Source organism: Pongo abelii, chromosome 15 (assembly GCF_028885655.2).
Source record: "Pongo abelii isolate AG06213 chromosome 15, NHGRI_mPonAbe1-v2.0_pri, whole genome shotgun sequence".
NCBI lineage: Eukaryota > Metazoa > Chordata > Mammalia > Primates > Hominidae > Pongo > Pongo abelii.
The window spans coordinates 29,931,139-29,941,603 of NC_072000.2; the positions used below are offsets into that span (position 1 = coordinate 29,931,139).

At 40.0% G+C, this 10,465-nt stretch overlaps 1 long non-coding RNA gene across 1 annotated transcript in view; it reads right to left on the bottom strand.

Moving 5' to 3' along the window:
* The window catches only part of LOC129049964 (uncharacterized), a 29,694-nt gene extending 23,010 nt beyond the window's left edge, over positions 1 to 6,684 (bottom strand). Inside the window, exons 1-3 of the long non-coding RNA XR_008513437.2 lie at positions 6,585 to 6,684; positions 4,286 to 4,431; positions 870 to 1,042 (exon numbers count right to left, since the gene is read on the bottom strand). This is a non-coding gene — a long non-coding RNA (uncharacterized LOC129049964). The remainder of the gene's footprint in view (positions 1 to 869; positions 1,043 to 4,285; positions 4,432 to 6,584) is intronic.
* Between the last annotated feature and the right edge of the window lie 3,781 nt (positions 6,685 to 10,465).

Genomic DNA, 10,465 nt, shown 5'->3' on the forward strand with positions numbered 1-10,465 from the left:
AAAAATCACTTCTCCTTTAAAAACAGGGGAGTGGAAATCACAGCAGTCATTATCTGTTTCTACTCAGGGCTGAATTGTTCTGAGAATCTCTTCCATTGTGCTTTTAAATATTGTATTATGTGACATCAAATCCTGTTTTAATGCAACATATTGATTCTCTTATAGGCTAGGGTATTATCGTCTTAAACAGATTCAAAGCAAATGATTAAACATAGCTTATGCCATTGCAGTCGCCAGCAATTTAACATTCTCTTCTGATTGGCATGTTTAGTGGCTGGCTGCTCAACTGGTGAGGGATAGAACCTTTTACACTGATGGCTGTGAAATGAAAGTCAAAGACAACGTAAAGCCTCTCATTGCCCCCTTTCCATAAAATAACTAACACATATTAATTGTAAAAATGCAGTAGGCTTAGTTCCTTTAGGACAGGAGACTTATTTCTCCACTATTTGTATAGCTAGAAAAGAAAAGAGGAGAAGGTAAAAACACTCTGCTTTATTCATTGAATTTTTGAACAATAGCTAAGGCTAAGCTGGTGTCCGGCAAGCTGCAACATGTCTGTGCTCAGTCAAAGCATACCTTTTCGATTGTTTTAGAAAGCACAGCTCTGTGGGAAAGCATTTTGGTAAGAATCAAATTTCCTTACCAGTGTCATAAATGTGTAAAATTGAGCCAGTGTTTGTATCATAGAAAAATGCTAATGGAGAAGATTTGGGAGGGAAGAAGAGATCAGAGTGCTGTTCACTTGCTTACATGGAAAGTATGACCTAAACCAGCCCTTATTTGAATGACACAGTCACCTGTCCTACAGAGGATACAAAATCCAAAATGAGCTCCCTAAGGTACTGGGATAATTGGAGACTACTAACCCAAGATAGATCCTTGGGAGCCAGCTCTGCAATGGGGCTGGGTTTCAGCTCTCTTCATGCTGGTCACTCCTGGGACATGAATGTCTCTCAGATTTCCAAGAAGGTGCAATAGTGGAAGAAGGAGTAGGATCAAGGGCATACAGGTTTTAAAACTTGAAAGCCAGAAGACATCACTACATAGAAGGCAAAGAGCATGTTGGAAAGAGACTTTTTACTCATGGCAGAAAGATGCATCTTTTTTACCCTTTCAGAATTATCCTAAAGTGGGTATCCTGGGAGGGGCTGCTCCCAAAGGGTACACAGTGTCCCTTCTATTAATGACTCTTGATATGTCCTCTGACTTGTTTTCTCAGTTTACATTTGAAAACACAAGGTTTTGATTAGTTGTGACTTGTCTACAGTAACTCATTTTGTCCTTGGTAGTGCTAAGGCCAGACTCCAAGCCGACCTTCCAGTGAGCTTCCCATTTCACTGGCATTTCCATTTCAGCCCTTTACTCTTTGGCTGAAAGCCAATCTCTTTTCATCAAAATACACAGCCCATTTTAGATATTTCAAAACAAAGATGATCACAAAGTAACCTGAAAGGTGAAGTGAAAGAGGTAAAAAATAGTTCCAAAAGGGTTATTTCTGAATTAGCAGGAGATTTAAGAATTGGGGGAATGGAAAGAAGCAGCCAACCATCTCTAAGAAAAGAGATATGCCCTTCCATGGACAGAGTGAGGTGGGATGGAGCAGTTGTCCATCCTTGAGAGTGGAATATCCCCCTAGGTGGTCAGAGGTGGGGTTTGTGACAGAGCGAGGAGAACAACCAGGAAGAAGCTGACAAGTGTCAGCCCAACACAATTGATTTTCTCATGAAATGAGGCTTTCCTACTGTAAGATGTGTATATTTTTGTTTAGTGGGCATTTGGGATGAGAGCTCTAAGGAAGAAAGAGGAACTGATATCCCGGAATAAGCATTCTGGAGAAGCATGGCTAGGTTTAGACAAAGGCTATCTGCTTTAAAAAATAGATTGTATTATTTTTCAGGGACAGTGAGGCTAACAGATCAGAGGACTACTTCCATTGAAAAGATTATTACTCCAAGTTCCTATGGGGGGTGGGGCACATCATGCCACCCACAGTCACACTGGGAAGCACCAGGGTCAGTCAGGAGGCAAAGGAAATGAGGGCCAAGTATGGGCACAAGCCTCGACTGTGGTTTCCCTAGAAAGGAATGGGCCGAGCAGGGTAAGCTGGTTTAGGATTGCTAGCCTGAATAATTTGCATGGGCTCTGGAGCACAGGGACTTCTCCAGTGTTCTTGTTGGTTCTGGGATGATTAGAGGAGGAAAATAGTGGAAAGAGCATAAAAGCCTGATAGAGTAGGCAGTGGGCTGCTGGGTCCTAGATTGGTTAGTTTGCATATGAAAGGCGGCTAAGGAGTGAGTTTTTTGCTATGTCTAGAAATTGGCTTGCCCTAGGAGGGTCAATCTCTCCAGGATCCACTAGGTCCCAGGAGTCAAAGCCTCAGAAATACAGAAAATAAAAGTGTGATTAATACACTATCCAAGGATGATGTCCCCAAATTAGAGAAGGAACGAGACTCCTTCCTTGGTATGATATTGATATCATACCAGTAAGTGGTATCCTTGTGAAAAGAAAGTGCTTAATCTAATTAGATATGTCTTGAGAGGTGATAGTATCCAGGAGAGTGAGGACAATCCTGGGAGTGAAGACGTTGTCCTGGGTAGGGTAGGAGTGGTCATCAGCAGGAGAATGTCCCACAAAGAAGTGGCATGGATACTCTGCTGAGGGCTCCAAATGCAGAGGGAAATTGACCCAAAATAGGAAATGATAAATGGCATGACGGATGAAATCATAGCTCTTTCAAATGGAAAGTAGCCACCTCCTACAAATAATATTCTTGAATCTGTGGCCTGAAACAACTGGAGCATCACCATTCCTTTTTTTTTTTTTTTTTTTTTGTCTGCTGTTACAACCAGAAAAACAGTGGTTTCAATTGGTTGGGAAAGGCAGCATCAACACAGAGAACACAGCAGGCCTGCTTATCTCTCAGCTTGTACTGCCAGGTTTACAGCAATATTTTCTGCATCTTAGTCAAAGAATTTTACTTGTCCAGTGTTGAGCTGTTAAAGGAAAATTGATTTGTCTATTTATTTTTAGCAAAATTATAAAAACAAGCTGGGGAGAGGGGTTGTTCATTCTCTCAACCTCGCCTCTCTCAATACATTTCTCAAATAGCACACTCCCTGGGAGGGTCTATGACAACAGAATCCCTCCAGATTTAAATCTAGACCTGAACACTTGAAACCAGGCATGTGGTATTGGAAAAGTGGCTTTCAACCACCTTGTGAATGAGAAGCGGCAGCCAGCAAAATGCAACCATGAATCTACTCCCAAATCATGAAAGCTGTTGACTTCGTCACTTATTATGTTAGTGGCTTAGGGGAAAATAAAAACCGCACAGTGATTTGCAGTCAAATTTCTACTGCACCACTGGAAGTTACAATGGTGTAAGGTGGGGGGAGTTTTCAGCTCTGATGTTCTAGTAGAGCTGAGTGAAGGGAGAGGCAGGCTGAAGGACTTTGAGTCCTGGTCCATTCATCTCAATTTTCCTAACTGAAAAACCCACTCCCCGACTAGAAAAGTCCTGTCCTTAACTGGGCTATAGCTACAGTCTACAGATAATGCAGCCACTGGATACTAAAAACCACTAGGTGGCATTTGTGATTTATTACTTTGGAAGCTGAGATTTTTAAAATATCTCTGCTGATCCTTTGCTTAGACTGAACAAGACATTTAACATTCCTAAGCATTTCATTCAAGAAATGCATAGTTGGTTCTCTTTATCAAGCTCAAAAGGGATGGGGGAGGCACAGTGACTGGCTTGAGAAGTTGAATTTCAGATCATCTACATTCTTCTGCAGGTCCTCTGTGACCCCACACCATCAGCTTACATAAGTAATTACTTGTCTACAATTAAGCTGTAAATAATGCAATCACTCCATTCTTGTCCCATCACTCCAGTCCCAACCACAACAAATAGTGCTAATCACATACTTATTCAAGTGTGTAATTATTCACAGTTAAACTTCTGTCACTTTCACCCTGTTTGGAAACAGCAGAACACAACCTGTAATTAGCAAATGTGGCTCCAGGCACTTTTGCTTGGGAGTACGCCAGGGATTCAGCACCTAGGCACTCCTTTGATCTGGAAGCTGGCAAGGCGCCTCACCCTGAGGCCAGAGTGCTATCAGCACTCTGCAAGTCACTGAGATCAATGAATATGTCAAAGGCATCTATCCCAAATCACATATTACTTCCCTCTCTCACTGTGGTTTCTGCCTTCAGTATATATTTCATAGACTTTCCTTTTCTTTTTGAACCCTTTGACTTCAGTTTAAAGGGTTACCAGAAAGGTCTCCAAGCCCCTGTGTTTTCAACTCCGGTTAAAAATGAAAGTCCCAGAAGTCCTGATTGATGATCCTTGTTCTTTCTTAACTCTGCAGTTTTCTTGAACACAGCACAATGGAGGAGGAATGGCCTTTGCTACCTCACCTGGACCACAAGGAAGAAGGAAACCGAAGACTTTAGTCCAACCCTGTGTGAACCACTTCCCCTCAGTCCCCAGCGAAACCACCCTGCATGAGTACTCTAGTTGCAAATGAGACCAGGTAAACTTCTGATGTTTTGTAGTACATCCGTTGTATTTCATCAGAGCAACAACTCAGCAGCACAGATCCTTCCCGGGGAGAGGTAATAGTGTCCTCCTAGGTGGAAAGCAGGATTCAGTAGCCAGCTTCTTTCCACAGAGGGAGGCCATAGTCCTTGAGCTATGAAGTAGTTCTTTTCATAGAAATATATTGGGCCCACAGAAAAGAATAGTGAGCCATAAAGGCCCAGTATGTACAACCATGAATTAGATTTTTATTTGCATGTCGTATTAAGAATTATAATTTGCTTGTTTGAGGAAAGGTTATTCTACCTTCATTAAGACCTCCGATGGCAATTACCTAATGAAAACAAGTTCGCATATCTAGCCGGTTTAATGTCTTCCTTTTCTGATATATCCAATTAAGACAGAGCTTTTTCACTTCAACCAAATGTGAATACACCTCACAGTAGAAGGGTAAACAGAACTGTTCTTTGTGTATAAACATTAGTTAGCTTTTGGTTCTAACCATAACAAAACCAGTTTTTGAAATAATGTTTAGAGGTCTCGAAGAGAAGAACAGCTATGCAAGCTTCTCCATCAGAGAAGATCGTCCTCAGAATAGAAAGCTTCCCAGGGTAGAAGGTAAAGTGTGAGCAATATAGGGATGCTCCCTGGCCAACTAACTTAACCAAATGAGCCAAATTAGCCCTGGCAAACAGTGCAGTGACAGATGTGTAAGCCAGATTGCCAAGATGTTTTTATTTTATAATTTTTTTAAGATGAAATGCTATGACTGCTTCTACGTGAGCAAAGTGGAGCAGTGCTGAGTAGTATCTGGTGATTTTGATTAATACAGACTGACAAGCAATCTGGAGGATTAGTTAAAAAACAAACCAAAACAGACTTCTATTTTCTCCAACAGCAATGATCTTCAACACAGCTTCACTGATAATAATACTGATGATTTTTAAATTTTTTTAATTGACAGATAAAACGGTCTGTATTTACCATGTACAGTATGATGTTCTGATTTTTAAATCTCCACTTAATTTAGCCCATTTGAACAAGCAGGACTCTGTTTTTTAAAACTAATTTTTGAAAGATCTTAACATGCAGTCCACTAACATAATAAGATGGCAAAAACCACCTGCACTGCTGGCTTGGAAGATGAGTGAAAAAATGCTTCACCTGCACTGCCCTGTCTGCCTTCCCGAGACTGAAGAACTTTTAAAAAACTCCTTTCCCTCCTGACTTCAGGGCACAATATGACATTTAGTCAGAAACTGCATGTAGATCTATATCTGTATATAATCTATATTTATATATTTATATCTATATCTGTCTACCTACTTACCTACCTGTATATCGTTGGACAACTAGAACCCAAAAAGTCATATTCAGCCCCAAATATAACACAATGTTAATCAATCCACTTCCTGCCATGCCCACTCTCGCCACCTTGGCCAGGGCTGCTGTCATTTGTCATCTGGCACTGGTCTCTTTAACTCATTGAACCCTCGCATTCCTTTTTGTTTTTTTAGACTGAGTTTTGCTCTTGTTGCTCAGGCTGGAGTGCAATGGCATGAACCTCAGCTCACTGCCACCTCCGCCTCCCAAGTTCAAGCAATTCTCCTGCCTCAGCCTCCCAAGTAGCTGGGATTACAGGCGTGCACCACCACCCCTGGCTAATTGTTTGTATTTTTAGAAGAGATGGGATTTCACCACATTGGCCAGGCTGGTCTCGAACTCCTGACCTCAGGTGATCCAGCCGCCTCGGCCTCCCAAAGTTTTGGCATTATAGGCATGAGCCACTGCACCCAGCTTCACATTCCTTTCAGGGCATTCTCCTCACAGCAGGGACACTGATTTTAAAATATAAATCTGATCATGTCACACTTTGGTTTAAACGTCTCCAGTGCTTTCCATTGCACTTAGAATACACCTTGCCATGACTTACAAGGCCCACCTGATCCTGTATCTGCCAGATTGGTTCCCCACTCCCGGGCCAGCCTCACTAGTCTTTCCGTTGTTGAGGTATGCCCAGAATTGTACACACCTGTGTCTTCACCTTGGGTTGCTCTTCCCTGAGCTCTACCAACAGCCTCAGCTTACATGCCTGGCTCTTTGTGACTGCCCTACCTAGAATAGGTGGTCCCTTCTACACCTTCAGTTTCAGCCGTGACTGATTCTTTTATGACACAAATCACCATTGGTAACCAGTCTATTTGCTCATTATATATTGGTACCTACTAGAATGTAAGTTCCTTTTGGCAAAGTAATGATCTTATTCACTACTGGATCTCCAGTGCCCATTCCAATACCCACTCTATAGCTGATGCCCCCAAAATTATTTGTTAAACAAATGAATAAATAGAATATAATCAACCAAAAGGCTAAAGAATGCAATGTGGAAACTGCCTTGTGAGAGTTCTTTGAGTAATTGCAAGTAAATAAAGGCAGTGAGTAACACTTTTCCCATACATTTTATTTTGAAAAACTTCGAACATACTCATGAAATAATTTTATATGAACACCCTTCAAATTCAGCCATTAGCATTTTATTATGTTTACTTTATCACATATCTGTCTTATCTATCCATCCTTCTTTCTATATTTTAATCTGCCTGATTTGGGGTGCCTTTCAAAGCAAATTGCAGACAGTGTGCATATTATTAACTAGAATTTAGTATTTGTTAAATTTTTTCTTTTGGTTTATAGTTTACATATAATGAAATGCATAAATTTGTGCATAAAGAAAATTTTCACTAATTTTTACTGAATGCACACAGCTTTGTAACCCAAATTTCTATCCAGATCAGAACAGCATCTATGCCCTTTAATAGTTGATCTTCAACTCCAACCATTATAATTTTTTTCTACCAGAAATTAGCTTTACTTACTCTAGAATTTCATATGAATGGAATCATGCAGTATATATTCTTTTGTTTATGGCTTCTTTCACATAAATATAATGTTTCTGAGATTCATTTGTGTTGCTGCATATATTAGCTATTAAATTTATTTTTACTGCTGAGTAGTATTTCATGTGCGAATATACTATAGTTTGTTTATTCATTCTTCTTTTGACAGATGTCTACTTTATCCCCACTTTTGAGCTATTATGAATAAAGCTTCCATGATCACTCATAAACAAGAATTTTTGTGAAGATAGTTTTCATTTCTTCTGCATGAATACCTAAGAATGGAATCATGAGTTATAAGTAATATTCAGTTATAAGGCATATGCTTAGTTTTATCAGAAACTTCCAAAAATTTTTCCAAAGTGATTGCACAATTTTATTTTCCCATCAACAATGTATGAGTTCCTTTACAATCTTGCTAACACTTAGTGTTATCGATCTTTTTAATTTTAGCCATATTCATGGATGTTAAAGTGGTATCTCGTTGTGGCTTTAATTTGCATTTCCCTGATGACTAATGATGTTAAGTACTTTTTAATGTGCTTATTGGCCACTTGGTATGTTTTATTTTGCAAAATGTTTGTTCAAATATTTTCTTTGTTTCTATTGAGTTGTTGGTGTTTTTATTATTGAGTTGTGTGATTTCTCTTTTCTTCTGTTGCCCAGGCTGGAGTGCAGTGGCAAACATAGCTCCTGGTAACCTCAAACCCCTGGGCTCCAGCCATCCTCCTCCAGCTTCAGCCTGCCAAGTATCTGGGACTACAGATGCACCACCACACTCAGCAAATTTTTAAATTTTTTGTAGAGACAGGGTCTCACTGTGTTGCCCAGGCTGATCTCAAACTGCTGGCCTCAAGCAATCCTCACACCTTGACCTCCCAAAGTGTTGGAATTATAGGTGTGAACCACCACACTCAGCCTGATTTCCTTATATACTCTGTATATGCAGTATGGAGTCCTCTGTCAGATATGTTTTGCAAATATTTTTCCCCAGTCTGTGGCTTATCTCTCATTTTCCTAAGTGAGCTTTTTGATGAACAGAAGTTTTTAATTTTGTTGTAGTCAAATTAATCAACTTCTTGTGGTTATTGCTTCCTATGACCTAAGAAACCTTCCATATCCCCAATTCCTGAAGATAGTCTTCTATATTTTTCTCTAAAAGATCTTATCTTTAGATACACTCCACCTTGAATTAATTTTTGTATATGGTATAAGGTAGGCATGGAGGTTTTTGTTTATTTGTTTTGTTTTATATGGGTATCTAATTTTTCCAGCAACATTTGTTAAAAAGACTTTTCTTTCCCAAATGCCTTATTTTAGCATCTTCATCAAAAATCAAATGACTAAGTGTGGTTTGATTTCTAGGCTCTCTGTGGCGTTCCTTTGATTTGTATGTTGATCCTTATGTCAGTACTATTCTTGACTAATGTAGCTTTATAGTAAATCTTAAAATCAGACAATTTAAGTCCTTTGACTTTGCTCTTTTTTTCCAAGACTGCTTTGATTATTACAGGTGGTTTGCATTTCCATATCAATTCTGGAGTCAGCTTGTCAATTTCTACAAAAATTCTGCAGGGATTTTGATTGGGATTACATTAAATTGAGGATAGCACTTCTTTGATGCAATTTTAAGTGTTCTGAAAGGCATCCCCTAACCAGTCCTCTCTTGCTCATTGAAGGGTCCCATCAGATTCCCCTTAAAAGGTTATTTGAATTAAAATGTGTAATTGGGTTTCTCCTACTATAAACAATAACCAGTATTTTAAAATGTACTTAAAGAGCTTTACATTCATAATATTATTTAATCCACATGCAAAACCAAACCCTATGAGTGATAATTTATTTCTTCCAAATTACACGTGAGATGCCTGAGGCCCAAGGAGTTTAAATAATTTGCCCAAGGTCAGACAGCTAGGGAGTCAGGGAGTAGTTGAATTCAGATGCTTCCTACCCTGAAGATTAAATGGCCCAGGAAACGGATTTTATTATCCTTTATTGTCTATTATCATGTGAGTGTGGGGGTTTGTATCAGCTGAGATCCATATACTAAAGGACAGGTAAATGAAACAAGGTCCTTTTGTGACATTGAAAGAAGCAATGACCTTCACAGAGGGAGCCTGTGCGAATTTACCTTTGGATACCCAGGGTCAGAGGACACCATTGAGGACCAGAAACTAGAGTGATAGGGACACTGACGGCAAAGAGCCTCTCTCCCAATTTGGCTTGCGGAGGCCCTGACTGGAGGATGACCATCTAAAAACAGCTTGTTCTAATGCCTTTAGCTGCCTGAGAATATTTCTATCTTGAGAAACTCACATCCGATACACTTGGCAATAGCTTCAGGGCACTGATTCCTCCTCCTTCCCTCAGATGAGCTCAGGGCAGCAAAGAGAACATAGAGATTCACAAATGAGCTTTCTTTGTAGGGCACTGTCTGCTTTGAAATTCTTCATTAAATCTTTTTCACAAATAAATTGCCCAATGTCCATGGGGAATATTTCCATCTTTTAATCATATGCAGTTTGAATTGACTCTAGAATTGCAGTGTACGTGGCAGGGCTGGTGTGGAGGGCCTGGACAGGGGCGGGGGAGGGGGCAGAGCTTCAGAAGCCCAGCCCTTGCAATCTCTTTTGAATGTAAGTAACAAAAGGAGGCCCCAAAGGGAGCAATTGGAGTGAGCCTATATTTTGTAATGTGTTTAGCACCCGTTGTAGCTGGATTTTTAAAACCGTGAAAGTTAATTATGCACCTTACCTATTGGTTTAATATTGATTCCAGAAGTGAAATCTTGGGGTTCAACTTTCCTCACACTGGCTGGTGAGCCATGCTAGATTAATAGTTTAAATAAAATGTCAAGTATCGGATTGCCATGGAAACATTAATACAAAGTGGACCCAGTGGCACTTTGTGCTGTAGAATTACAATGATATGAATTACTCGGTCTCCAGACACCTTCCGAAATGGCCAGGGCTGCATCCCTGAAATATGGGTCATTCAAGCACAAAGGAAGAAATGG